This window comes from Ambystoma mexicanum, chromosome 11, assembly GCF_040938575.1.
Source record: "Ambystoma mexicanum isolate Mex_15411 chromosome 11, UKY_AmexF1_1, whole genome shotgun sequence".
NCBI classification, from domain to species: domain Eukaryota; kingdom Metazoa; phylum Chordata; class Amphibia; order Caudata; family Ambystomatidae; genus Ambystoma; species Ambystoma mexicanum.
The window spans coordinates 188963244-188990783 of NC_090934.1; the positions used below are offsets into that span (position 1 = coordinate 188963244).

The window sequence follows — 27540 nt, forward strand, 5'->3', positions numbered from 1 at the left end:
ACTGCAATTTGCGGTGCCATAATTAGCACCTTCCCCATTCCCTTTATGCCCTATGGGGCAAAAATGGGAATGGGGAAGGGCAATGGGGGAAGGGGGAATTACCGCCCCACCAACCTTGGAATAGGGCGGTAATTCCCCTTTCCACCAAGGCGGTGCCGGTATTTTACCGGCATGGACCAAGGTGCTAATAGCACCTTGGTCCACCGCCGTCCGTGTAATGAGGCCCTTAGTGTTTCATTCTCACACGCAATCGCATCACAAGTGCGTCCATCGATTCCCCTTTATTGTGTGAACAATCTAGGCAGTGGAGGCACACTGTCAGTCTTCATGGAGTCTCTCCACCGTATAGGTGTAAAATGAAAAAAAGTAAATGCACTTGTCCTCTTCCTCCAGCTTCTCAGACTGCAACTGCCCACAACCTCATGCTGCCTGGGGTGGGGAACTGCTCTCTCTCTACACTGCACTCCAGCGTGACTTTAAACATCCTAAGCGTGTAGGGTGACTAGACTTCCAAAACGAAAAACCGGGATGACAAACAACATAAAAGAGGGACTACCCCATTACAGCCCGCCAATTACCACCCCTCCCCCAACACGCCCCCACAACCACCACCCAATCATATTTCCAGCACTTATCCTTTCTATAAACTGTATATGATCTCATTTGTGCAGTTTTGTCTGTGAATCTTGGCATGTTAATTCAAAACAAGCGTTTGCTCTCATTGATATTACATGACTTGCTGTACAACCATTTCCAAGCCAGTCTCTGTGGTACAGTCAGTACTTGTATCTTAAAGGTTGGGGTTTGAGCCACTGCTCCAACTCCAATATTCTGAAAGTGTTGTGAAAAGAAATTACAATTTTAATTGCCGTAGCCACCCAAACCTGCAAACCCCGGACGGGGTTTCTAAAATGAAAAATCTTCCGGGACCCTGGGATGGAGGGTGATTACCCCGGACTGTCCCGGGAAAACCAGGACGTCTGGTCACCCTATAAGCGTGTCATACAGTCTTGGACACGGTTCTGGCGGGCGAACGCGCCGAAGGATGAGGCATGGCGGGCGCCGCCCCTTAGTGGGGGTTGCCCAGCCAACCTCCTCCCCCCCTCTCCAGTGATATGGAGGGCGCGGGTCCTCCAACGGTAAACTATGGGTTAAGATGGGGTGGCAACAGCGCGATTTGGGACATCGGGTGGTGCAGAGATGGGGGGTTTCATTTTGGGGGAACGTTTCCTACGTTTCCTACCGTATCGCTTCTATATCCACAGGCTTCAGCTTTATACTCCGAAAGGGTGGTAAGAGAGGTGCGGGGAAGGTGTTCCTACTTGGTAAACTAATGCTAAGGAAGATGCCACGGGCTCGTTATGTGAAACGGTTTGCAGCTTCCTGCGCAAAGTATGGGGCTTCATAGATAACATATGGGCCCCGTATCTTGCTAAGATCCCCATGCCTTTGGTCTCACTGGTGTTTGTTTACAGCCTTCCCAGCGCTGGGGGGGGGACTGTTTACTGGAAGTATGGCGGTAGCCGGCCCTTGGCTAGGCACGACTGGGATCATCGCAATAAGTTAGGGGACGATGGCGGGCACAAAGGGGGCAGTCACTGGCATAGGGAGACGCCGCATTACAACAAGTGGCGGACAAGCACGGTGCGGGGCCTTTGCCGCTTACGGTGAGGTGATGTCTCACATCGGCAGCAGCCCAGATATAGCATTAGTTCGAAGAAAAAAAAAAAAGGGGGAGGGCATGCATCAGCTTTGTGGCCTGCCCGTCTCACAACGGCCGTTGTCAGACCATGCTTCGCAATACAGGGTGGGACAGGGATATGGGGCCACCAAAGCCAATTCAAGAGCGGAGACCCATCGATTTCGAATTACTGAAACAAATCATGTCTGCCACGTCCGGTGTCTGTTACTCACTGCACGAATGTACAATGTTCAAGGCATGTTTCGCTTTTGCAATTTTCGGGGCGCTACGGATTAGCGAGCTGGTGGCTAAGGCCAAAGCGGACCACGAGCAAAGGGCACTGCTATGGGGCGATGTGGCCATTAGGGATGGGACGCTACTTGTCACGATCAGGCTATCCAAAACAGATCAGGGGGCAAAGGGCTGCGCACTGACTTTGGCGAGACTGGGGCAGGAGGCGTTCTGCCCAGTACAGAACATGGAGGCATACCTAAGGGTTAGGAAGGGCGCTGCAGGGTACCTGTTCACGCATGAGGATGGCTCCCCCTTACACAGTTCCAGTTCCGCAGGGTCCTTGGGGCAACGCTGGGAAGATCCGGGGTGAACCCGGCCCAATATTCCACACACTCATTCCGCCTAGGCGCGGCGACAACAGCCAGTAGAGAAGGCCTGGGAGAGGACATGGTCAAAAAGATTGGGAGGTGGGAATCGGACAAATACAAACTTTACGTACGCTAAACCGGCACAGCGTGCCTCATTTGAGGGGGGGGTTGGTCCGACGCGGTGCAGGGGGGCACCTATTCACGGTGGGTAATTGATCGCAAATGTCTCCACAGATTCCACCCGGGTATGGATCGTGGGACATTCTTTCATGGCCAGGGCAGCGGCAAGAGCACGGAAGGCACACAGGGATGGTAACCTAGGATTTTGAAACACGCAGATCCAGTGGATCGCCAAGGCAGGACTCCAAAGCAACCATCTTTGGGCCACGATCGAACAAGCAATACATCAACACAGTATACCTGATGTTTTGTTGGTGCACATTGGGGGCAACGACCTAGTGGGAAAAGGCAGAAAGGAATTATCAGAGACACTCAGATCGCTATTCACCAGGATTGGTAGGGTCTGCCAGGTTGCCGAGATCATGTGGTCAGAAATAATCCCAAGACTGGAGTGGAGGGGGGCGCTACGCCATGGGGCAATAGAGGAGGCCAGGAGAAAGACCAATTGCAGGATGGGGGGTTTCTTGAAAAGCAGAGGCATGACATGGATACGACACCCCCTGATCACTCTAAAGGTACCCGGTTATTTCGAATCAGACAGAACGCACCTCTCGGAGGTGGGTACCGCGTTCATGTGCCTAGAATGGAGGGAGGCTTTAAGGAAAGTGGGTTGCACATAGTAGACCTGAGGAGGTCCCTGGCCAACGGGAGCAGGGGGGGGGCACACACCGAGGGTGAAGACTGGGGGCGGTGAACAGGAAAGAAGCTCGGGAGAGCAGGGCAGCCTGCGCTGATTGGGGGGGGGGACTCTCTGCCGCCGGCAGCCAGCAGAGAGTCTTGGAGGAGTTACAGGGCGATCCCTTCAGCAAAGCACTGGCAGGCCCATAGGGGGATGCACAGCCAACAGATTAGATCTTACGGCGCCCTAAGAGTCCTAGACTCAGGGGAGGCCCTGGGTAAAAGGGGAGGGAGTTAGGGGACTTGGAAACCATTTCCGAACCCAAAAAGTGCGGGGCGGGGGGGGGGACAAAAGGAATGAAACACAAACCTACAAACAAAGGTCTTCAAGGGAAGTCGGTCGGAGGGGGAGCAAGAAGAGACTACGGGGGCTCAGGTAACATTGACAGACAAAACTGTAGGGGGAAGTAAGTCTTTACGGAAGGAGGGAGACACGAGGACGAGGGGGGGGCCTAAGACAGGGCAGGAAGGTGACCCTAGGGAGCAGAAGGGGGGGACTCAAGGTTTAGGAGGGAATGGGGGGGTCAGAAAATGATCAAGGCTGGGGGGGTAAGGGACGGGGGGACGGCAGACCGGGGCAGGGGAATCCGGCCTTTAGGGGGATGAGAGAGCCTAGGCTGTGCAGGGGGGTTGGGGGGGGCACGAGGCATAGAATACTGGGGACAGGAGAGGTGACGAGCAAGCCAGAGATAGGAATGGTCTGGGAAGGGACAGGGCTCTGGGCTAGATCCGGTAGGGAGGCTTGGGGGAGAGAGGGCGCAGGGGGTGCAGGGCCCGGCGAAGCTCGGGCTGGGGGACGGTAGGCCAAAGGGGGACACCTGGGGCTGGGCCAGTTGGGGCGAGAGGCTTGCAGCAGAAGCGGCACGGTAGGGGATGGGGGGGGCAGGTTAGAGTAGAATGGTGCGATAGGATAGCTGGACATCGCAAAGCGATGACTGTATAGGCAGGGAGAAAGGTGTGAGTCGGCACCGGAGGGCGGTGTCGGCTCGTGTGTAATGTATGTGGGGCATGAGTTGCATTGGGACACTGAAGGTGGTGTCTGTATAGGAACCTGCTATTAGCGAGGCTCCCTGTGGCTGCCTGTTTTAGATAGAAGCGGTCATTGGACACATTGGGGGGTGTCGGGTGGGGCTACACACCGGTCCTTAGAGCAATTGTAGGGGATAAAGCACGAAGTATGAACAAGGAAACCAAACTTGATGGCCAAGGGGTAGAGACAAGTTAATAGCAAGGGCCGGGCTCCACCGGAGGCGTCCACCGGACGCCGACGGGAGGGGGGGGGCGTACCTAGGTAACTTCACATGGAGTAGAAGAACCTGTGGTGTGGTGAATTACGGATCGCCTGTAAGATAACTCCAAGACTTTATGCAAATAAAGCTGCTGAGGCATTTACTCTTCCAAATGTAAAAATGTGTCTGCCTCGTTATTTCAGGACACGATCACTGCCACGGCAGGCTGGCAGCGGAACAGGGGGGGAGAAGGCAGAAAGGCCGCCAGGGGTGGGACAGAAGTGCCGGCCTGCACGGCCGGGGTGGATGGATCAAGGGAGGAGGGGGGGAGACATGGCGATGGGATGCCCCGCTAGGGGTTTATGCAGTTCCAATCGATCACGCTGCTCCTTTGCATAGAGCATTTCCACACTGCACTCCAGTGTGACTTTAAACATCCTAAATGTGTCATACAGTCTTGGACACTGTTCAGGGTTTATGCAATTCCATTTGGAGTCACAAACGCAGGGCTTGCGTGTGACCACCAGCTCTCACAGCTCAATCACGCTGCTCCTTTGCATAGAGCATTTCCAGGTCCTTGAACTTTGGGCACGTCTGTGCTTAAGCACCGCCTCACAGCAGCTCAAAAGCATGAACCAGAGCTTTCCGGCTCTCCACCGTGAACGGGCGTGGTGCGCCCCCGGCGTGTGCAAGACACTGGCGGACATGAGTATCCTCATCGCCAATGTGGGCTCTTTCTAGTAGCCGTGATTCCAGCCCACCACACCGCCTCATTCACCAAAATGAAGATGCAGACACATGTTGATTTCCTCCCCATCCACCCACCTCGAGCCATCCAGCGCCCTCCTGCCATTTGACACGACATCATGCAGAACACTACAGCTGCTTGTTTAATGTGGCTTTAATATTCATGTCACTTTAATACTCGTCTAATTTCCTTTTGAGCCAAATACAAGTAATGAATCTAGAGGTGTAAATTGAAACTATGAGCTGACCAGCATGACCAGTTTTCGTATTAAGTTAGCAATTAACTATTTGCATAGATCAACACATTCTTTATACAGATCATCGGCACATAGAAAGGTACACGGCAAAGGTTTTCCTCAGGACACCGATTGCTTCAGGTCCTAATTCTATGTTCAGTCAATACGCTGCGTGGTTTACGCAGATGTCCGCCAGCATAGGCCGCGCCGGAAATGCTGCGTCATAGGGAAGTCACGCACGCGCGTGCAGGCGGGTCCGAAGTGTTGCATTCCGCTCCCTCACGACAACTCCGCAGGACAGGGAGAGCTGGTAAGTGGGTAAGAAAGAGGTGTCCAGGCATCCGTTACAGTGGGTAATAACCAAACATGCAACGCCTGTGGCCGCCATTGGAAAAATAATGCGGCGAAGGAAGTGTTGGTGAATCTCTGCTGAAATATAAATGGTGGTAGTACTCTATACTGCGTGAGGAACGGCAAAAGAAAAACATGTGTAGTGCAGGCCTAAAATGCGTGCGATGGAGAGCCGGCAGTAATTAGCCACAGGACCTCATAATTCATGTACAATCCTGTTTAAATGTAAATGTTGTCTGTCCGGTAGAGCCTGTAACCTCTTTGCCATCTCCAATGTCTTAAATGAATGCGAGAGTGGCCTGCCACTGCCAGCTTCGTGCTGTTGTGTTGGTCGTCTGATGCACCGACAGTGGGTGGCTGGCAGTCCCTGGCAGTGTTCTCTGCCTGACAGAAGCGGTTCCCGAGGCATGGGGCAGTATTTTAGCCGTCTTTGTTGGTCTTACTCGATGTTAAAAGCAAGCCGAGCCCGAAAGCCCCCACTTACCGCCTTATATAAAAAAAAATACCTGAACATTATTTCCTCTTTAATGGTGCATATTTAATGTTGATCAATTTTGCAAAATATAAAGCTGAGTAGGTAAACATTTGATATCTGTGAGGCAAGTGATCAGGCAAATAACTTCCCTTACCAACTGTCTGTCTACTATAGGGGCCACTTCGGGGCCTTTTTAAATACGTGGAATCTGGCCATTGATTCCTGAATTTCCTTTAGCCAAGTCCCAGCAAAAGGACATTACCTCCACGTCCACTCTTCCTCGTCCCAGTACTTACTTCATGAGGCCCCTGCCTCCGACACAGGACCTTCTTCTATTTCTTTAAATTCCTATAACTCCTCCCCCACATCCACATCACTCAGTTTAATTTTTCCTGACTCCGGCAGGTTGGACTTTTTCTTCCCAGTGCGGGGCACTGGGGAGCACCGATTGCTTGCCCCCTGGGGGGGGCTGTGTGGCGGGGCCCTCGGCTCCCTCAGGTGCGGCGCTGCTCCTGGGCCACCTGCGGGGCTTGGGGTCACAGTTGAGCGGGATTGCCTCGCTCGGTTCTTTGCTGGGCTCCGGACCGCAGCGTGAGCATTGTGTCCCGGGTCCTGCATGGCCCGGGGGAAGGTAAGGAGAGGGGAGGACTGGGCTTGATGTTTTTCCCCTCTCCTCCTGTTTTGGCCATCTTGATTCGACAGGCCTTTTTCCTGGTGCTCTGTGTACACATCTTTATTGGAAATGATGGCAAGCACTTGGCAGTATGGGCTAGCCTTCCCTTTTGTTGTGTGGCCTCTCTGCTTCTTGTCGTGGGGTGACAGTGGCAGAGAGTCTTTGAAAGTGCGGGGGCTCTGTTCTGTCGCAGGCATGTCACATACCTGACAGACACATACAGCACAGGATGCACCGGATGTTAGCTGCATTCTCTGGGGGAAGGTAAGGAGAGGGGAGGACTGTGCTTGATATTTTTCCCCTCTCCTGCTGGTATGGCCATCTTGACTCCTTCAACATGCCGTTTCCTCGTGCTTTGTGTACACATCTTTGTTGGAAATGATGGCAAGCACTTGGCAGTATGGGCTAGCCTTCCCTTTTGTTGTGTGGCCTCTCTGCTTCTTGTCGTGGGGTGACAGTGGCAGAGAGTCTTTGAAAGTGCGGGGGCTCTGTTCTGTCGCAGGCATGTCACATACCACCCGCTCCTCAGACACACACAGCACAGGATGCACCGGATGTTAGCTGCATTCTCTGGGGGAAGGTAAGGAGAGGGGAGGACTGTGCTTGATATTTTTCCCCTCTCCTGCTGGTATGGCCATCTTGACTCCTTCAACATGCCGTTTCCTCGTGCTCTGTATACACATCTTTATTGGAAATAATGGCAAGCACTTGGCAGTATGGCCTAGCCTTCCCTTTTTGTTGTGAGGCCTCTCTGCTTCTTGTCGTGGGGTGACAGTGGCAGAGAGTCTTTGAAAGTGCTGGGGCTCTGTTCTGTCACAGGTATGTCACATACTACCCGCTCCTCAGACACACGCAGCCCAGGATGCACCGGATGTTGGCTGCATTCTTTGCGTGCAGCCTGTGAAAACGGCGCATATTTGGACGCGTCTGCAAGCGGCCTGAAGGGTACCGGCCTGGCATAGTCTACACTTTGGGTTCGAGTCTCTGCAGTGCTGACTCGGCATTTCATCCTTCCTAGACCGACGCATTGGAACAATTTAGAGCTTGGGCTACCAGCTACTAGATACAGGGCTCAAGCCACCTCTCAGTAAAGTGGCGAGTTAGTGGTGTGTTTGCGTCTGTGCTAGCTATGGACGCAGACTCCTTGTCCTCTTCCTCTGAACTGCACCAGGGAAGGTCAAAGGAGATGATTTTCTTTTCCCTTGTCCGGCATTGAATTATAGAAAATGCATCATGGAAGTAATGGCCATTCAGAGGGTTCCCAGTGTCTCTTCTTTTAGGGCCTAGGTCCTCCGGTGCTGACGTGTTGCTTTCACGCCTCCTCTCAGACTTGTGGGAAGTGATATGGCACATGTCTGTGCTTAGAGAGGGGTTCTCAGAGCCCCTGGTGCCTGTGGAGGGGGATGTCACTTCAGTGGGTTTTTCCAGTGTAGGAATACCCCAGGTGGGGGGTTGCCTTTGATGTCTGCTATCCGGGATGGATTGCTTTGCCCTGCTTTGTGACAGTATTCTGCCCTTTTGACGCCAGCCTAGTGGCTCCTCTGTCGGCTGGGGGGGCCCTGGTCTGCTGGACTTCTGGGCTGTCCTGTATCTTCCTTTTGATAAGTCGGAATTTTTTGTTGGCTGACAAGCATGCTGTTATATTGTGGCGCAGGCATGCTTCAACGTCCTGTGATTTTCCTCTGGTGCAAGTGCGGTGACTGGCGGTTTTCCCTGGCTCCTCGTCTCTATCTTCTCTGAGGTGTATGGGACCGGTGGGGTTCGGCTTCCTGGGTAATGGGCTCCTTCCGGAGGGGGGTATCGGTTGCAGTTCCTGTCTCCTCCTGTCCAGGTTTGCATGGTTAGGACTTTGGTACCCAGCTCACTGTCCAAGTAGTTGGCCATGGGATCCGTTCTCTAGGAAGGATTGTTGTGGGTTACCGTCTTGCCCGTTCCTCTCCCTGTTCAGGGTCAAGTTTTCTACTTGCGGGTGTTCCTGGTCCCTATGCCTTCTAGGATGTGTCAACTGCTTATGGGTCTCAAGACCCTGCACTGCTTGTCCGGATGTCTGGGGAGAGTGTACTCTGGATGTTGTGCAGAGGGGGGCGCTTGCTGGCTGGTCTGGGCTGGGTTCTCAGAAGGCAGTGTGTCTCGGCTCGCCTGTTGCTGAAATTACGGGGCACGTGACGTCTTGCGTGTTTTCCAGTTCTGTGAGCCCGTCTTCGGTTATGTCCCCTGGTGTCTTATTCTCTCTCCCACTCGCTCCAGATGTCTTGGCTTTCGTAGTTTTGTTTTCGGTGTCCCCAGCGCTGCGAGTCTCCCCGCTGTGGTGGCGGGGGGTTTCAGGTCTACATGCTGAGGTGTGCATGGTCCATCCTCCTGTGGCCTCTCTTACTACCGACGCCAGCAGAAAGGGTCTACATTGGGGGTCCTCTCAGCTCAAGGGTTGTGAGATCTGGGGAGAGCCGGCGATCATCCAATTGGCAAGAGTTGTGCCATTGTCCAAGCTCTGGTGTACTACAAGGAGTTGCTGGACGGTCGGCAGTTTTGATCCGATCGGGCAATACGACGGCCTTGGCATATGTCAACTGCAAAAGGGGTTCCGGCTGTTCCTTGAATGCTCTGGCAGCGCTGATAGGCACCTGGGAGAAATCTCATCTGGTGTCTCTGGTGGCCTCACGTATCAGAAGGGTGGGCAATGTTCAAGCGGATCTTCTCAGATGCCGGTTTTCACTCCTCGGCGGAACTGGTCCTGTTGGCCCAGGTCTTTGCAGTGACCTGTATCAGATTAGGGTCCCCGGTTCTAGACCTGTTTGCATCCCCGGCATCAGCAGAAGTTCGCCTCTTCTGCTCTCGGTTTCAGGCCGGGGGGATTGGGGAATGGATGCCCTCTCTGTACAGTGGCCTTGGGGTCTTCCTTTATGCCTTTCCGCCTATTCCCCTTCTGCCCCGGGTAGTTTGGCGCATCAGAGTGTCCAGGGTGACTGTGTTGTTGTTAGCTCAGTTCTGGTCCCGTCGGAGTTGGCTCCCCTCTCTGTTGGAGCTTCGGTCCTAGGAACCTTGGCTGATTCCAAGGTGGCTGTGTCCCCTTCAAGGGGATCTGCGGTTGGAATTCCACTGGATGCAATGGGCAGTGTGGCTATTGCTCAGTCTAGGTTGACATCTCAGGGGTTCTCAGATCCTGTAGTTGAGTACATAATGGATGTCTTAGACCCTCCACTCTGAAGGTGTTCTGATAAAGGGCTTCCCCCTTGGGATCACCCTCTTGTATTACGGTTCCTTCAAGGGCCTCCTTTTGAGCCCTTTTCCGAGATTGATATCAAACATCTTACACTGAAATCTGCTTTTCTTATTGCCTTCGCTTCTGCCCGTAGGCTTGGGGAGATTGTGGCGCTCTTATGTCACCCTCCTTTCCTGAGGGTGCTGCCAGACTCGGTGCTGCTGAGGTGTGGTCCGAAGTTCCTCCCTTAAGTTGTATCTCGGTTTTCATACCTCTCAGGATCTGGTTCTCCCTGACTTCTTTTATGATCCGAGAATGCATGAGGAGGTGGCTTGGCTTAACATTATGTCCGGCGGGACGTGTTGGAGTATTTGGCTAGGTTTGCTTTTTCCCACCAATCTGATAGTCTTCTGATTGCTTGTGGTCCGGCTGGGGCTGGGCAAAACGCATCTGTGGTTTCCATTTTCCGATGGTTCCGGGTTGTGATCCCTGTGCCTATATGGCTTTTGGCCTGCCTGTGCCTGCACACGATCAGGGGCGGTCCGCCAGGGGTTTGGCGGCTTCCTGGGCCGATGCAAGGAGGGTTTTTCTCTGTAAGAGATTTGTATGGCTGCCGCCTTGGCTGGTCTAGGGATTTCCATCAACCGCTATGGGTTGAGTTTCTCCCACTCGGGGGGTTGGTTCCTTCGTGGTTGGAGTTTTATCTGTGGGGATGTGAATTAAGAGTTATTGTGGGTGTGTTTGCTGCACTGTTTTTAGCTCTGTTTCTCATTGGGACCTTTTCCCCGTTGCTGCTTTGGTATACCTCATGAAGTAAGTACTGGGACGAGGAAGAGTGGACGTGGAGGTAATGCTCTGATTACTTACCGGTAATCTTCATTACTCCTAGTCCTACTCTTCCTCGTCACAGTACTGACGACCCTCCTCAACCTCCCTGCGGGGAAGGTCCCATGCTCTGGCTTGGTAATATGAAACTGAGTGACGTGGATGTGGGGGAGGAGTTATAGGAATTTAAAGAAATAGAAGAAGGTCCTGTGTCGGAGGCAGGGGCCTCATGAAGTACTGTGACGAGGAAGAGTAGGACTAGGAGTAATGAAGATTACCGGTAAGTAATCAGAGCATTATGTTTTAATACAAAATATCCACTTGATATAATGAGCACAGTACCAAACACTGAAAACGTGGCATAGTGACCTTTGGGCTTCAAGTTCGCAAGACATGTAGCATCCATGTGATTTGAACGCCAAAATACTGAATAGCCATCCAGAACTGACTGACGAAATAATGTTTTGAATGCCCGCTTTCTAAATTCCCGAATACTTGCAGTGTTAATCAGTGTGGAAGCAGAATTCTGACCGCATTAGAATGCTCTGATTACTTACAAGTACTCTTCATTACTCCTAGTCCTACTCTTCCTCGTCACAGTACTTACCTCATGAGGCCCCTGCCTCGGACACAGGACCTTCTTCTTTTTCTTTAAATCCCTATAACTCCTCCCCCACATCCACGTCACTCAGTTTCATATTACCAAGACGGAGCATGGGACCTTCCCCGCAGAGAGGGTGAGGAGGGTCGTCAGTACTGTGACGAGGAAGAGTAGGACTAGTAGTAATGAAGATTACTGGTAAGTAATCAGAGCATTACCTCCACGTCCACTCTTCCTCGTCCTAGTACTTACCTCATGAGGTATACCAAAGCAGCAACAGGGAAAAGGTCCCAATGAGACACAGAGCCAAAAACAGTGCAGCAAAACACACACCCACAATAACTCTTAATTCACATCCCCACAGACAAAACTCCAACCACAAAGGAACCAACCCCCGAGTGTGAGAAACTCAACCCATAGCGGTTGATGAAAATGCCTAGACCACCCAAGGCAGCAGCCATACAAATCTCTTGCAGAGAAAACCCTCCTTGCATCGGCCCAGGAAGCCGCCAAACCCCTGGCGGACCGCCTTTGGTCGTGCACAGCCATAGGCAGGCCAGAAGCCACATAGGCCCTGGAGATCACAACCCGGAACCACCGGAAAATGGAAACCACAGATGGATTATGCCCAGCCCCAGCCGGACCACAAGCAATCAGAAGACTATCAGATTGGTGGAAAAAAGCAAACCTAGCTAAATACTCCAACACGCCCCACCGGACATAATGTTAAGCCAAGCCACCTCCTCAGGCATTCTTGGATCATGAAAGAAGTCAGGGAGAACCAGATCCTGAGAGGTGTGAAAACCGAGATACAACTTGCGGGTGGAACATCGGACCACACCTCAGCACCACCGAGTCTGGCAGCACCCTCAGGAAAGGAGGGTGACATAAGAGAGCCCCAATCTCCCCAAGCCTACGGGCAGAAGCGAGGGCAATAAGAAAAGCAGATTTCAGTGTAAGATGTTTGATATCAATCTCGGAAATGGGCTCAAAAGGAGGCCCTTGAAGGAACCATAATACAAGAGGGAGATCCCAAGGGGGAAGCCCTTTATCAGCACAAGGACGGGAAGAAGAAAAACCCTTGAGCAACTTCCCCACCAACACCTCCCCATCCAAGTGACCATCAGAGTCCCCCAAAAGAAATTTCATGGAGGCCCACTGAGAGCGAAGCCTGGAAAAAAACTGCCAGGCCCATGTCAAAACCCCTCCTGGAGGAATCGAAGGATAGCAGAGAGGCCAGAACGCAGGGGAGGGATCCCAGACCACCCATACCAGTCTCGGAAATGGCCCCAATGCCTGCCAAACACCTTCAGAGTGGAGGGTCTAAGAGAATCCATTATGGACTCAAGTACAGGATCTGAGAACCCCTGAGATAACAACCTAGACTGAGTAATAGCCATACTGCCCATTGCATCCGGTGGACTTCCAACTGCAGATCCCCTTGAAGGGGGCAGGGCCACCTCGGAACCAGCCAAAGTTCCTAGGACCGAAACCCCAACAGAGAGGGGAGCCAATTCCGGCGGGACCAGAACGGAGCTAACAACACAGTCACCCTGGACACTCTGATGCGCCAAACCACATGGGGCAGAAGTGGAATAGGCGGAAAGGCATAAAGGAAAACCCCAAGGCCACTGTACAGAGAGGGCGTCCATCCACCAAGTCGCTTGGCCTGAAACCGAGAGCAGAAGAGGGGAACTTCTGCTGAGGCCGGGGATGCAAACGGGTCTAGAACTGCGGACCGTAATCTGACACAGGTCACCGCAAAGACACAGACTGACAGGACCAGTTCCGCAGAGGAGTGAAACCGGTGTCTGAGAAGATCCGCTTGAACATTGTCCACCCCTCTGATACGTGAGAGCCCACCAGAGACACCAGATGAGATTCCTCCCAGGTGCCTATCAGCGCTGCCAGAGCATTCAAGGAGCGGCCGGAACCCCTTTTGCAGTTGACATATGCCAAGGCCGTCGTAATGTCCAATCGGACCAAAACCGCCGACCATCCAGCAACTCCTCGAAGTACACCAGAGCTTGGATAATGGCACAACTCTTGCCAATTGGATGAATGCTGGCTCTCCCCAGATCTCACAACCCTTGAGCTGAGAGGACCCCCAATGTAGACCCCCTCAACCCATTCTGCTGGAGTCGGTATTAAGAGAGGCCACAGGAGGAAGGACCATGCACACCTCAGCCTGTAGACCTGAAACCCCCCGCCACCATAGCAGGGAGACTCGCAGCGCTGGGGACACTGAAAACAAAACTACGAAAGCCGAGACATCTGGAGCCAGTGAGAGAGCATATAAGATACCAGGGGACGTAACTGAAGACGGGCTCACAGAACTGGAAAACACGCAAGACGCCACGTGCCCCGTAACTTCAGCAATGGGCGAGCCGAGACATACTGCCTTCTGAGAACCCAGCCCAGAACAGCCAGCAAGCGCCCCCCTGCACAACATCCAGAGTACGTTCCGCAAAGCCCCCACGTTGAAGTGTTCCGTCCGGACAAGCAGTGCAGGGCCTTGAGACCCATAAGCAGATGACACATCCTAGAAGGCATAGGAACCAGGAATACCTGCAAGTAGAAAACTTGACCCTGAACAGGGAGAGGAACGGGCAAGACGGTAACCCACAACAACCATTCGGAGAGAACGGATTCCATGGCCAACTACTTGGACCATGAGCTGGGTCCCAATGTCCTTACCATGCAAACCTGGACAGGAGGAGACAGGAGGAGACAGGAACGGCAACTGATACCCCCCTCCGGAAGGAGCCCATTACCCAGGAAGCCGAACCCCAACGGTCCCATACACCTCCAAGAAGATAGAGACGAGGAGCCAGGGAAGACCGCCAGTCACTGCACTTGCACCAGAGGAAAATCACAGGACGTTGAAGCAGGCCTGCGCCATAACATAACAGCATGCTTGTCAGCCTACAAAAAGATCTGACCTATCAAAAGGAAGATACAGGACAGGCCAGAAGTCCAGCAGACCATGGCACCCTCAGCCGACAGAGGAGCCACCAGGCTGGCATCAAAAGGGCAGAGTACTGTCACAAAGCAGGGCAAAGCAATCCATCCCGGATAGCAGACATCAAAGGCAACACCCTACCTGGGGTATGCCTATACTGGAAAAACCCACTGAAGTGACATCCCCCTCCACTGGCACCAGGGGTTCTGAGAAACCCTCTAAGCACAGACATGTGCCACCATGTGCCATATCACTTCCCACAAGTCTGAGAGGAGGCGTGAAAGCAACACTTCGGCACCAGAGGACCTAGGCCCTAAAAGAAGAGACACTGAGTTCCCCCTGCATTGCCGTTACTTCCATGATGCATTTTCCATAATTCCATGCCGGACAAGGGAAAAGAAAATCATCTCCTTTGACCTTCCCTCGTGCAGTTCAGAGGAAGAGGAAAAGGACAAGGAGTTTGCGTCCATAGCTAGCACAGACCCAAACACACCACTAACTAGCCACATGACTGAGAGGTGGCTTGAGCCCTGTATCCAGTAGTTGGTAGCCCCATGCTCTAAATGGTTCCAATGTGTCGGTCTAGGAAGGATGAAGGGCCGAGTCAGCACCGCTGAGACTCGAACCCGAAGTGTAGACATGCCAGGCCTGTACCCTTCCGGCTGCTTTCAGACGTGTCCAACTCTGTGCCGTTTTCACAGGCTGCACGCAAAGAATGCAGCCAACATCCGGTGCATCCTGGGCTGTGTGTGTCTGAGGAGCGGGTGTTATGTGACATGCCTGCGACAGAACAGAGCCCCCGCACTTTCAAAGACTCTCTGCCACAGTCACCCCACGACAAGAAGCAGGGAGGCCTCACAACAAAAGGAAAGGCTAGCCCATACTGCCAAGTGCTTGCCATCATTTCCAATAAATATGTGTACACAGAGCACAAGGAAACGGCCTGTCGAATCAAGATGGCCAAAACAGGAGGAGAGGGGAAAAACATCAAGCCCAGTCCTCCCCTCTCCTTACCTTCCCCCGGGCCGTGCAGGACCCGGGACACAATGCTCACACTGCGGTCCAGAGCCCAGCAAAGAACCGAGCGAGGCAATCCGGCTCAACTGTGACCCCCAAGCCCTGCAGGAGGCCCAGGAGCAGCGCCACACCTGAGGGAGCCGAGGGCCCTGCCACACAGCTCCCCCAAGGGGCCAGCAATCAGTGCTCCCAGTGCCCCGCACCGGGAAGAAAAAGTCCAACCTGCCGCAGGCAGGAAAAATTAAACAGAGTGACGTGGATGTGGGGGAGGATTTATAGGGATTTAAAGAAATAGAAGAAGGTCCTGTGTCGGAGGCAGGGGCCTCATGAGGTAAGTACTGGGATGAGGAAGAGTGGACGTGGAGGTAATGCGTTTTAATTAGTATTTGGGTTTGGTTAATCAGAATGTTTAATTTACAATTAAAATCCAAATGTTCTCAAACATTCAACGCTCCACATGCATCTGAATATGCCAACATGTCATTCCTTTAGAGTGACTAATTTGCAGTTTACTCTTACTTAAAATGCAATGTCCCCAGCATGAGTGTCCTTGGCACGGCTACCATCTCTACAGCGGTGCGCAAGCTTTGGCTCCCTATATGTTTGGTATTACATCTCCCATCGACCTTAGCCAGCAAAGTCAATAGTGAGGTTTCAAGGGTGTGGTAGTCAGAAAAGTCTGGAGAGTCGCAGGTTGCAGACCGCTGCCGTGGGATAGAATGGAGTGCTTGGGCCAAAAACATTACTCAGAGTGATAAACAGAGAGTGGCAGACTGATGGTATATAATACTCACAAGACGAGTAGACAACCACAATAAGAGACAGCTCAACAAAAAGCGTTGCTCACAATAGTATGAGTCAGTGTTACCCTTCTGGCAGAGTTTTCATATTTAGAGAATTGACTGGTTAGATCCAAGTTGCTGGTATGGGCCCCAATTAAATAATTGGCTACACGGTTTCAAGACAATCCTACAGATTCCAGCTTGCAGGGGAGACTTAGCTCCGGCCACTGACTTCCCTCCAAGGTAAGACATACGTACTTGATGTGAATTCTGAAAAACAAAAGGAAAGTCAATTCAATTCAGGCCACAATAATGCATAGATTGTTGTGGTTTTTACACATGTGGCATTTATTTTATTTATTTATTGTTTGCTTGTTAGGCGCTTATACAGGAAGTAAATACTGTTTCAAAGCGCGCACAGGGCAACAGGGCGGGGACCAGGGGATGTGAAAAACAAATGAAATAAATACAAATATTAAATACAGTGGGAGGGCACAGGGTACCTGCTATACCTTGTGAGTGTTCAGAACATGTAAGTGCAGAAGGGAGGGGGAATGGGATAGGTGCTGTGGCACTCATGGTTGAGCAACAAGTGAAGTGCAATGCAAGGTAAGTGCGTGCCTCCAGGGTGGAGTGTGAGCTTTGGCAAGTGCTAAGGTTAGACAGAAGCTGGGGGCGATTGGGTATGGGAGGTCGGGGCCCGAGGATGCATAAGGGCCTAGAACATCAAACAAGCAACTGTGAGATTAGCAGAGGAGACTGATAAATACTTATAATTTGCTGACTATCATTGAATTATATCAGGTTACTGGTGAAAACAGAAATAGCCAGTCATAGCTTATTACTAACAAGTTCTTAAGAGATGTTAATTTCATTTCAAAGATCCTGGGGCCTGAGGGCAAGTTTGAAGCTGTGACACCATTTCCACATAGGGAGGTGTGGCCCTGCCCCAGCAATATACGAAGGTGCTCAGTGCAGAAAGCAGCCTCAGCCTCTGAGCATGGTACCTGTGTATAAGCTGACACTGCTTGCCATAAGGTCGTGGTGAGGGTATCTAAGTATATGATTACATTACCTGGCATGTGGATGCAGTCCTGGGCCAATGCAGAATTTAAATCACAATGTTGAAATGGGCATGAGTTTATTTTAGAGACAATGTAAAACTTTCATGGCCTTTTTCAGTGCATAATGTAACACGCATTGAACAGTGTGGGCTTTTGTGGGCATCTAAAGCAGTGCCTGACAAATGCCTAACACCTATACACATGAGCAGTTAATGGGTGGGCAAATAACCAAACACCTGCAAGGTTTGTGTCCCTCCTCTTATGCCATTTCTCCCTATCTGTGCTAATGCAATAGTTTCGGCTTATAGGTGGCACTTAGCCCATATTAAAAAGGAGCAGCCCCTATAAGTATCTGTCCAGCTAGCTCAGCAAGTTAGACACTTGCTGCTTGCATCTCAACATGAAAGCACAAGTCCAAGTCCCCAATAGAGCAGTTTGAGTCACATATTCTAGTATTATTAAGCGGCTTGTATCAACACCGGTTATTTATAATACTAGTAGACAGAAAACCAATCGGCAAAAGCCATATTTAAAAAAAGGATTAGCTGAAGTTGAGCACTGCACACAAACCCAACTAGCAAAGTACCCTGGCCGGCTTTCCCCTACAGACATCCAAACTGCCCGAATTTGGCCATGTACAGAGATGTGGATAAAAGGTTGTCGTCATTGTACACAAAGGATGTTCCCCAAGGCCAAATATGCTTTCTGTCACATAAAAAGACATCAGTCCAAGACCACCCCCCATTCAGACAACACACACCATACACTTCTCAGGACATGTTGATGCACGTCACTGGGTTTGAAGTAAGTACTGCTACTGTAGGTCAGCTCAGGCAGTTCAGGTGATAGGCTTTCAAAGCCAAGTGCACCAGCACACCTAGATGCAGGATTGTGGTGTGGGCACTCCGTATCATCACTTATGCCTCCTTTCAACCCACTAAAGCCACCATATGTAGAAAAGAGAGCCTATTCCGCATGAGTGGTTCGGGAAACCCCTACTGGAATGATGCCAGTTCTTGTGTGCAGGAAGGGGGGAATCCCCTCAGTGGTGTGAGGCAACTAATCCCTGCGCCATCCCTTGGCTCCTCTCCTGCATACCCATTTGGGCTGAAATTATTCTAAGTGTATTTCTTCTTTGCATGTCCTTTAATGGTTCACAAGCCCGACTAACATTTGGAGAGGCTGCTCTGGTTTCTGACCCAGCAGCATGTCTGAATCCTTATACTTAATGCTAATGTTAGTGCTTTGCACATTTTAAGAAATGCTTTCACAACTCCCCATTTCAAAACCTCTTCAGGCGCCAGGAGGTCCCATGTGTTCCAAGAAGACATGAAATTGTAAGTCAATGGGGTGCCAAATTAAACAGTTTCTGAGAGCGAAACTGCCTCAGGGTGTCTTAAACCACCGTACAACCTCTGCTGCTCGCTGATTCCCCCTACCTGCCAAGCAATAGGAATATCTACCCAACTTCAGAATTGCTAACAATTTTCCCTTGCCATTCACCAAGTGCAAAATTATGTATTTGCTCCTGAGAACACATTTCACTGTCTCTGAGCCCATCCTTCTGGAGTGAATCCTTACTTATGCATTTTATCTTATATGAATGTGCCAAGAGGCCCCACCCCCCATAGTGGCAGAACTGGCCCTATTTAAGACCACTTTATGTTACATTGTAAAACATGAATTCAACACCCAATAGTTACTGAGGGCCGCCTATGAAAAGTGTGGAAGTAAATGCAGGATTATTTATTTTGTATTCGGACATAAAATCAGGATGCATTTTTAAAATGTCACACTACCCCACTCATGCACACAGAGCATTCAGACACTCCCATTCACATCCCACCCAACCTACGTCCTCCACCCTCGCACCCTGAGTCCCGAACACACTTCACACACACAACTCCTTGTCACCTCCGAGCCACACTTTCGAAGCCCAAACTCCTACCGCCCCTTCGCCACCACCGCTCACTGCACACCCTCCAACTCGCTGACCAGAGGGGCTCCCTCGTCCAGCCTGAGTTGCCCACAGACCACCCCCGTGTGGTGTCACGTGTCCCGAGACGCAGGGTCACGTGACACACGACAGCAGGAAGTAGAAATAAAGGTATCACCGGAACTGGCGTCTTAACGCCAGTCCGGATTTATGCATCTACGAACGTAGTCGTGTGTTTACTTTGCTGCGCCGCCTCCGCGCACTGCGACCCCAGCACGATCCCTGCGCGAGGGCCTTGCTCCGCATCTGCCACGCCTGCCGTGCCGGCAGGCGAACATCACACCCCGTATGTCCTATTTCACTGCCCCTCCCAATCAACCATCTCATCACCACCAACACCGACCCTCCGAAGACCATGACCATCCCAGCCAGGACAACCCCGGACACTTGTATAATCACCACCACCTCCACCTCTCACAAAGTCACCTGGCTCCTCTTCAATGCTCGCCCCGAAGCCAATAACAAACACAGCATCTTTGATCTCCTAACCTCTGAGAACCCGATCTTATCTTCATCACTGAAACCTGGTTCTCAGACAAACTCATGCCAATTGCTCAGAAAGCATTCCCACTTGACTACTCTCTCATCATCCAGCCGAAGATCATCATGACAGGAGCCCTCTGGAGTACCCTCCCACACCCAGGGCTGCAGGAGCAGCGCCACCCTTCCTAGTTGCGCGACTCCAGAGCAGCATCCATCGCTGCAGGTCAGTGCAACGCACCCGCAGGTACTCTGCTTGCTGTGCTGATTTGTGATCAATTCTACTAGGCTGGCAACTTCTACTGTGCCTGTGCCCACGCGGTGCCGAACCAAAGCACCTTCTCCCTAAAATGGCCGCCGCATTCACAATCTGCTTTTATTTTTTAATTGTTGCCTAGCAACATTGCGTTCACTGGCAATATAGCCAATAGGCTATAACCGCGGTGGAAGCCGGTCTTTCGAGTCCAAGGCCTTTAAGAATAAGGCTGACACCTGTCTATGCCTGTCCGCGAATGGAGACGGAATCTGTAAGTAGATCATATGAGACAAGCATTTTATAGTATCTATACATGTTAATTTACGCTATGAGCCTTTGACCTCAATTAAGTATCCCTACCCTGGATTGTGCAGGGTAAGCCCTTCAGGCCCCCTTGCACTGCCCCTGCCTGCTCAAGGAATACTAAGAGGCACCTCCTCTGATCTTTTCGCACGGCATCACAGCATCGTATATATCTACACATGGCCGAGAATCATAAAATGGCCGGCGCTCCTTTGTTGATGTTTGTAGGTTGCTAAGCAACCGTGAGCGCTACTCCTGATTGGGCGCACCATTTCATTTACGCCCCTGACCACGACCGGAAGGCGCTAGCCGGCACTCTGTGCCTATCCGTGACTACACGGGACACTCAGCACTAAATACCTTTGACTCTGCATACTGCTGTGGACCGCCCACTCTGCCTTCTTCAACCTACCTCCCTTACGAGAACTTTCTAGTACCCTTCGGCCTCATGCTTTGGATCTTTTCATTATAGAAGAACTGTAATCATGTTGCGCTACCTCACATACTGGTAAGCTACTGCCCTCAGCCTCCGGTCACAAACTACTTTGTCTCCTTTATGTATGGTATATATACCGCATTACAGCATAGTACCAGCAATGACCAAATCTGCATGTATCACTAAGCGCTCCTTTGTGCACACTTCTGTCTCACCCTAAGTTGCGCTAATTCACTACATTCTGGCAATGTCCTTGCGCATTGAAGCTTTTTGCCTGCATACCTGCATAATAGTCTCCTTATCTCTACTCTAGCTATTAGCCTCTGTTACCTGATAGGTACCATTTACTCATGTTTGTTGCACACCTCAATGTATTAACTAGCATATCAATTGCCTAGCCGCTAGCTAAACTCTGACTAACTACTAGCCATCCTACCTACTACATTATTATATGATCAACCCCACATATATGAGATCAGAAACTTTCGCTGCACATTATAACTGAGACAAACTACTGTAGACATTGGTGCTAACTGTTGTACTAGCCTAACCTTTGGTCATTGAACTCGTAATCATTGGTTTGTATTTACCTAACTATGTACTGGCTTCTCCACACCCTTCGGCTATTCATCCTGTACTTTGTAACCTCAGGATTCTTTGCCCACTATCGATCTGGATTCGATGCCTACTCATACCATCCTATCTTAATTAAGCATAACAACCCTGTTTACACCTGTCCTCTCCCCTTGACTCACCTTACCTGCATTTTACATAGTGCGCTATTGTACAGCTCTGAACCTAAGCACACCATGCCATGTACCAATCCATATATGAAGTCGCCAGCTCTTTGGCTTGCACACTTTGCACGTAAACCTATACCTAACCAACTTTGTACTACCAGCCTTAGAAATGATAGACTAGGCTCTAGAATCATTAAAAATACTTGCCACCCTCTTGCCACTAAAACTAAAACCATAGCACCTACCAATGCCTTCACCACCACCATTCCAACAAATGCCTTTCTACAATTTCCCTCAATGGCGGGCTCCCAACCACGGGAGGAGACAGAGGAGAACCTGAAAGAAATTCCGATCTTCAACCTGTCCGGCATTCTCCTGACTGAGGCAGAAAACAGCCTCCTCGCTAAGGGACTTTCGTTTGTACCAACAAATCGCACGTACTGGTTCAAATTAGATCAAGAACTAACTAATCTCTACAGGACCATTCGGAGGAAAATTTAATTCCAAAATCTTGAAATACCAACACAAGAAGAGGGCTCTGGCCTCAGGGTAAAATCAGATTTTACCCCCAAAGATAGTGAAATGCCACCAACAGTTCTAGCATTTGAAAAATGCATTAAAGAGGAAATGAAAAAAATTCAAATGACCTCCGCATCTAAAAGACAGAATCTGACTATCAATGAACAGAAAGCTCTTAAAAACCTAGCTGACAACAAATCGATCATTATTAAGGTTGCTGATAAGGGAGGAGGTATTGTAGTCCAGAACAAAGAACAATATAAAGAAATGGTCATGACCCTCCTTAATGATGGAAAAAATTACAAAAAACTTAAAAAAGACCCTTCGGACACCATCAAAAGCAACATTCGGGAGATGACTGTAACGCTGACCTCTCTCCCACGGAGGAGCTGACCTGGTCTGGATTGCTGTGACCTCTTCAAGCGTGATGCGCAGGATTCGAAACACCGACTGAACTGGACCCCCAAATCTGGCTTGTCTGGCCCGTAGAAAAATCTTTCTGTAGGTGGAGAAAGGGGATTAACTGACTGCAGAGTATTGTGATTGCTTCCCACCTCCCCTTTGCTCTTCTCTGACCACCTCCGAAATCCCCAATCAAGGCTCACCTTAATGTTTGAATGGATGAGCTCTCCATCCTGCTTCTGGTGCAGGGGCGCGTATTTGACCAGTTACTTCACTGGTTTCGGAAGGCGAAATGCCGCAAGTACGCAGTTTAAAAAGTTCCAGAGTAGAGTCTTCTCTTTGTTTGCTTTTCTTAACCTGCGATCTGTCCTTATTTTCAGGTGCAGAGTGGAAGTGATGCTTCGAGGGATATTGCTGGAGATAAACTCAGGTGAGTTTGTGATAAAATGATCCCTTTAAATGTCTTTGAATCCCTCTAGTGATGTCTTTCTTTTTTCCCCTTAGGGGCCGGGGTGCGGTACCAGGCCAAGAAGTGGCGCCGACCCTAAATGAGTAGTGGTTCCGTCAAATATGGCCAGGTAAGTCTTGTGACGGAAAATCAGGCTTTCCTCATTTGTTCCTCCTGCTCACCTTTTGTCTCTTCTTCTCCCCTGCAGGTGCAGAGATGTGGCGGAATGCCCAGAAGGTCGCGGTGGATATTGAAGAGCCCACGAGGCAGGTGAGTGATGCGCGGCGCTGCTACAAGTAGCGCGATGCTTTTAAAGAATGTCTATCTTCAGGATCGCTGGCGTGATGATTCCGGAGACAGGTAAGAAATTAGATTAAGTTCTTGGTTTTCACCTTTTCTCTTCCCTTCCTTCCTTTCAGGTATCCCAAGATCGAGGCGGGCGTGGCTGGAGGCAAGATGCAGGAGCAGGCACGGTGAGCGTTCAGCTGCTAGATGCAGAGCAACGCGAAGCACGTGTGGCAGTCCGGGCGTGGTTTAAATAGCCTTGGAAGAAGTTCCAGGTAAGTAGTATTCCACGGTCCCCACCCAAGTAAAATAGTTCCTTTGAGAAAATAGTCCCTCCTAAGCCTCATTTGGCTTAAGGCTTCATGCAGCATGGTCTGCGTCAGGTAAGTGCACCAAACACCCTCTTTTATGAGCCTGGCGCCTATGGCGCCAGGACTGATGTCCAACATGAGCCTGGCGCCAAAGGTGCCAGGACAAAGTCCAAAGAGCCCCTATTAGGGGCCACTGGGCTTTTACCCGAGGGCATGATGCCTGCTCCCGGGGGTGCTGGGCCTGTCCTGGTGCTCCGGGGGTAGGCATCATGACAATGACGCAGTTTGCAGCAGCAAAAAACTGGATTTCTGAGAAAGAGGAAGTGTTCCTTAATACATCGGAGGGTAGGACTCCGGCTTTTTATGCTCTACCCAAGCTGCATAAAAACCAAACATCCCCTCCAGGAAGACCCATTGTCTCGGACTGCGGCTCTATTTTAGAACCCATTGGAAAATACATTGACTTTTTTCTGAAACCTCTCAGTCAGGAAACTCCTACCTACCTCAGAGACACTATGGCCACAATCCTCAAGTTTGAAGACCAACCATTTAATCCGGCGGAGGACCTACTGGTAACTATGGATATCACTAGCTTATACACCAGTATACCACAAGACCTAGCGGTGGAGTGCATTAGAATGCATTTAACACCACATGAAACAAAAGAGAGTGCCCACTAACTTTATAGTGGAATTGTTAGACCTAGCTCTCACACATAATTTTTTCGAATTTGATGGAACATTTTACATGCAGATCTGTGGCACCGCTATGGGGGCAGCATTTGCACCCAGCATGGCCATCATTTTTATGGCCGAATATAAAAACAAATTTGTTCTGAACATAACCAATCCCTTCCTGGACAGTATCATACTATGGCATAGGTACATAGATGACATTATTTTCATCTGGAGAGGAGATAATGAGAAACTGGTTGAGTTCTTCAATTGGATTAACAATTGCTCTGAAGAAATTAAATTTACCATGATTCATAACTACTATGAAATAAATTTCCTGGATCTCACCATCAAACACCGGGACAATAAATTGGAATGTACCCTGTTCAGAAAAGAAACTGACCGTAACACCATCTTGCATTACCAAAGTTACCACCCACAAAATCTTGGAGACAACCTACCCTATGGACAACTCCTGCGCATTCGCAGAAATTACACAGATATTAATGAATTCAAGACACATGCCTCGCTTCTAAACAACAAACCAGCAGCCAGGGGTTACCCAAAAAAACTTCTCCGCAAGACTCAGAAAAGAGCAAGATACTGTCACAGGGGTCTGTAATATCCTCTTCTTCACAAGAAGACTCCATCTCACCACCCTCCCCAAGCTCCTCACCTTTGTCCTTCTTCTTGGTTTTCCTCTTCTTGTCGCTTTTGGGTCTCTCCTTTTTTTTATGTAGATGGGGACGTCCACGGAAGGATGCCACCGTGCCACCGTAACAGGTGTGACGGGGGTTAAACCTCCGTGAATGTCCAGATAGGGGAAAAAGCCAACAGCATAAAAAACCCCTTGAGAGACTTCGACGCAGTGGTCGTGGAACAGGCTTGAGTGAACCAGTAGATGAAGTGTAGATGAAGTGTAACCAACGGTAGGATGAAAGCGGCAGAGGCAATCCGAAGAGTCAGGCAGAGGTCTGGTACATGGGCTGGCTGATGAGTACAAGGTACGTGGCAGAGGCAATCCGAAAAGGCAGGCAGAGGTCTGGTACATGGGCTGGCAGAAGAGTACAAGACGGTAGACAAGGGTAAAGGAAAGAAGGAGGAAGAAAGCAGAAAAAGAGGAAGGGACTAGAGAGGGGGCAAGGACAAGGAGGCAAAAAGGGAGAAAAGTGTAACGCTCACCTGATTCCCACGGAGGCGCAGGTCTGGCTTCGAGTGCTGATGCTTCTTCAATGGTGAAGCGCAGGACTCTGGAGATGGACAGGAAGGGCCCTCTACTCTGGCTTCTCCGGCTTGCAGGAATATTCCCCTGTGCGTGAAAAGGGAGTATTACCTACTGACTGAGTTATGCTCAAGCCTCCCACTCTCTTCCAACCCTCCACGATACCCTTCCACGATTCCCCGTGAAGTCTCACCTTAGGGTCTGAAAGGACGAGCTCTCCATCCTGCTTCTGACGCAGGGGCGCGTTGAACCCAGTTACTTCACTGGATTGAGGTTGGATGGGAGCTCAGGTAAGCTTGATTATACTGGTAAGGCACTGTAAAAGTTCTGTTGCAAGTTCAAAAGTTCAAGCTTTAAATAATAATGTTCATTGTCTTTTTTCAGGTGATGAATGAAGATTCCTTTGGAGACTTCTTGCAACAAAGCGCTGATGTTGATGTCTTTTCCCCATAAGGGCCGGGGTTCGGAATGCCGGAGATATGGCGCCGACCCGAAGTGAAACGTGCAGTTCCAGTAAAGATCTGGTAAGTCTTAGATGAGCGCTCAGGTAATGTTTTTGCATTCGCTCATCTAATGTCTTTGTCTTTTTTCCCCATAGGGGCCGGGGTCCTGCTTGGAAGCAGCAAGACCCGAAATGAAATGGGAATGACCCAACAGGTAAGTCTTAGAAGGAAACTGAGCTTTTCTTATTCCCTTCCTTCTCTCACCTCTTATTCTTGTCCTTTTCTCTAGGCTCTGGGAAGTAGCTGTGTATCCGGATGATCGCTGCTGAAGATGGAGGAACCCAGGAAAGGTGAGTGAAATGCAGCGCTGCAGCGATCGTAACAAAATGCTTTTAAAAATGATGTCTTCCCTTTCAGGATCGTCGGTGATGTCTCCGTGGTGCAGATTAGCTGGTAGGTCTCTTGTCTCCCTTTGCAGGTGACCCAGGATGCTGACAGGCGTGGCTGAAGTCCAGATGCAGGAGCTGACACGGTGAGCGTCCAGCTGCGAGGAGCAGAACAACGCGAAGCGTGAGTTGCTGATCGGGTGTGGTTTAAATAGCTTTGGAAGAAGTTCCAAGTGTGTATCCTTCCTCCGATCAGGTATGTATCCTTCCCCGACCACACCCGAGTGGAAAGTAGTCCCACAGGTGAAGTAGTTCCTATTCAGGCCTCAAGAGGGCCTGGATGTGGCAGCATGGTCTGCATCAGGTAAGTGCAAATTAAAACACTTGAACACATGTCTAGCTTTATGAGCCTGGCGCCTAAGGCGCCAGGACAGAGGTCCAACATGAGCCTGGTGCCTAAGGCGCCAGGACTGCGTCCAAAGGGCCCCAGCTTGGGCCCGCTGGCACTCCCCTGGGGGAAATGATGCCTGCCTCTGGGGTTGCTGGGTCGGACCTGGCTCCTTGGAGGTAGGCATCATGACAGTACCCCCACCTCAAGGCCCCTCCCAAGGTTCTTCCCTCCGGGGGTTTTGGCTTGTTCGGAAATCTCCGGTGAAACCTTTGTACTAATTGAGGTGCGTGGACATGGTTACTAGGCTCCCACGATCTCTCCTGAGGTCCATATCCCTTCCAGTCAACAAGATAGAAGAGTTTCGACTTTACCACCTTGGAGTCTAAAATGTCTTTAACTTCGAATTCTAATTCCCCTTCAATTTGAACTGGATCTGGAGGCTTGGACAATCGGGTTCCAGGTTGTACTGGCTTCAAAAGTGATGCATGAAAAACTGGATGAATACGCATGTTGGACGGTAGATCCAGTTTAAAGGCCACTGGGTTGATTATAGCTTTGATGGGATAAGGTCCTATGAATCTGGGATTGAAGGTTTGCGGGCCCTTGAGGGGTAAATGTTTAGTTGCTAGCCATACCTGGTCTCCTACTTGGTAAGGAGGAGTTTTACTTCGGTGCAAATCTGCGTTTTCTTTATACTTTTTCTTGGCTTGCTGTAAATGAGTTGCAGCTTCTTTGAAGGCTCGGGTTATTGTGGAATGCAGATGATTTACTGCGGGCATTTCCAGGGTCAGAGGTGGATCTAGATCAGAGGTCCAAGTATGGTGACCATACAAAGTATAAAAGGGGGTTTGTCCGGTTCCAGAATGCACTGAATTGTTGTATGCATATTCTGCGATCCAAAGGATGTCTTTCCAATTTAACTCGGATTGGTGTAACATGCACCGAA

At 50.5% G+C, this 27540-nt stretch overlaps 1 long non-coding RNA gene across 1 annotated transcript in view; it reads right to left on the reverse strand.

The window, feature by feature from the left end:
- LOC138503208 (uncharacterized) overlaps positions 1-27540 on the reverse strand; it is a 69769-nt gene that overhangs the window by 30460 nt on the left and 11769 nt on the right. The window contains exon 2 of the long non-coding RNA XR_011279585.1: positions 16304-16508. This is a non-coding gene — a long non-coding RNA (uncharacterized lncRNA). The remainder of the gene's footprint in view (positions 1-16303; positions 16509-27540) is intronic.